Source organism: Choloepus didactylus, chromosome 6, assembly GCF_015220235.1.
Source record: "Choloepus didactylus isolate mChoDid1 chromosome 6, mChoDid1.pri, whole genome shotgun sequence".
In the NCBI taxonomy this organism is placed as follows: domain Eukaryota; kingdom Metazoa; phylum Chordata; class Mammalia; order Pilosa; family Megalonychidae; genus Choloepus; species Choloepus didactylus.
The window spans coordinates 20,321,732-20,324,666 of record NC_051312.1 but is presented as its reverse complement, the minus strand read 5'-3'; positions in this window follow the sequence as shown (position 1 = coordinate 20,324,666).

Here is a 2,935-nt window from a genome sequence, read left to right as displayed (position 1 = left end):
TCAGTACAACTTTACAAACATCTGTGCTGTATTTTATCTTACATTTCTGTGTTCTTTTAGACCAGCATTTTTCACTACCTTTTACATTACTCAGCCTGGTGCAGTATATTGAAATAATTTTCAAAAGTAATTCTGCTGGGGAATGGAGAAGATGGTGGCTAGGTGAGACAGGGTGAAAAAACACCTCTGTGAAAAAACACTAGATAAAAACCAGAAAGTGACCCAGAATACCAGTTACAGTGATGCGTAAGCTGGACAAGGTCTCCTATTTCCAGAGGGGCCATATACTTGGTGAAACCAGGAGTCTGCATTCTGAAACATGTGAGTAAGCTGGCTGGAAGACCCGCAGTGTCATGGCAGTATGGGGAAGCCAGGGTTTGGTGTTTGGAGACTGACGGGTTCTTTTTTTTAAAAAAAAGGGAAAAACCCAGGAGCAGCTGCAGTTGTGATAGTGGGAACCATGCAGTAAGACACAGCAAGAGGGGGCTGGGCCAGCCTCTTGGTGTCTGGCCTGGAATATAACCTGCTGCAGATACCCTTGGGGCTGGGGGAACAGAGGGGAGAGCTGAAAGCTGAAAGAAACCCCACGGCTCACAGCTGGCTCCCTGGAGGGCTGGATAAACTCCTGCCTGGGGCTGTGCCCACAGCCCAGAGCCCTGCCACTTGTCCCAGAGCTGGGAAGGAGGAACTGTGTGAGGGAGGGGTTGAGATGCCCCATTTGGCCATCTTTGCATCAGGCTGAAAGCGCCCCTCCATGGCCCCGTGGCCAGGGGCTTCCCTTGAGGGATGGTGCACACTGGTGATATAGCATGGCATTCCCTCAGGAGAGGCCCTGGAGGATCGTGGCTGGGAGAGGGGACCCACTTGGAGAACCCAGGGACACTACACCAAGTCCAGTGGTTTGTGGCACAGTGAGAGAGAGGGTCTGGGGCTGAACTGAAATGAAGGCTTAGACTCTTGTGGCAGCCTTGAATCTCCAGGAACCTGGGGGATTTGAATATTAAAACTGTCCTTCCTCCCTGGCCATCCATACACACACCCCACATTCAGGGCAGATGGCTCCAGCAACACACCCAAACTGAGTTCTCCAACTGAACCCCTCAAGAATCATTTCCCCACACACTGTGCGGACAAGGTGGAGAACTGCTTTGAGGAGTATAGGTGACTCACAGACCCCATCTGTTGGTTAGTTAGAGAAAGCGTACACCACCAAACTGTGTTTCTGAAAAATTAAATTTGTATTTTTTTTTTACAACTTGAAAGAACCCTATCAAGCAAAGCAAATGTCAAGAGGCTAAAAACAACAGAAAATCTTAATGCATATGATAAAACCAGATGATATGGAGAATCCAACCCCAAACACACAAATCAAGATATCTGAAGAGACACAGTACCTGGCAAAATTAATCAAAGAACTGCAATTGAGGAACGAAAACATGGCAAAGGATTTAAAGGGCATCAAGAAGACCATGGCCCAGGATATAAGCATCATAAAGAAAACCTAGAAGAGCATAAAGAAGACATTGCAAGAGTAAATAAAAAATGGAGATCTTATGGAAATAAAAGAAACTTGGCCAAATTAAAGAGACTCTGGATATTCACAATACAAGACTAGAGGAAGCTGAACAATGACTCAGTGTCCTAGAAGTCCACAGAACAGAAAATGAAAGAAAAAAAGAAAGAATGGAGAAAAAAAATGAAAAACTTGAAATGGATCTCAGGGATATGATAGATAAAATAAAACATCCAAACTTAGGACTCATTGGTGTCCCAGAAGGGGAAGAGAAGGGTAAAGGTCTAAAAAGAGTATTCAAAGAAATTGTTGGGGAAAACTTCCCCAACCTTCTACACAATATAAATACACAAAGCATAAATGCCCAGCGAACTCCAAATAGAATAAATCCAAATAAACCCACCCTAAGACATATTCTGATCAGACAAATACTGAAGAGAAGGAGCAAGTTCTGAAAGCAGCAAGAGAAAAGCAATTCACCACCTACAAAGGAAACAACATAAGACTAAGTTGTGATGACTCAGCAGCCACCATGAAGGTGAGAAGGCAGGGGCATGACATATTTAAAATTCTGAGAGAGAAAAATTTCCAACCAAGAATACTTTACCCAGCAAAACTCTCCTTCAAATTTGAGGGAGGGCTTAAATTTTTCACAAACAAATGCTGAGAGAGTTTGCCAATAAAAGACCTGCCCTACTTCAGATACTAAAGGGAGCCCTACTGACAGAGAAACAAAGAAAGGAGAAAGAGATATAGAGAATTTTAACAGACATATATAGTACCTTACATCCCAAATCACCAGGACACTCATTTTTCTCTAGTGATCGTGGATCTTTCTCCAGAAGGGACCAAAAGCTGGGACATAAAACAAGCCTCAAGAAATTTAAAAAAAAAAAAGTTGAATATACTCAAAACACATTCTCCAACCACAATGGAATACAAATAGAAGACAATAATTTTTGAACTGTAAGTCCACTATTTACTTCCTACATGATATAAAATACACAAACTCTAATGACAAATCAGTGGTTTTGAACTGAATGCAAAATATGTAATTTTAGACAACTATATAAAGGTGGGGGAATGGAGGAGTATAGGAACATAGTTTCTGTATCCTATTGAAGTGAAGGTGGTATCAAAGAAAAACAAGATTGTTATGGATTAAAGAGATTAATTTTAAGCCCCACAGTAAACACAAAGAAATTATCAGAGAATATAACCATAGAGATGAAAAGTAGAGTATGGGTTAAGAGCAATGGGGGAATGGGCAATGGGGAGTTAAGAAATGAGTGTAGGGTTGCTGTTTGAGGTGAAGGGAAATTTCTAGTAATGTATGGCAGGAAAGAGCATTATAATATTCTAAATGTGATTAATCCCACTAATGGAAGTCTAGGGAGGAGGTGGAATGGGAAGATTTAGGCT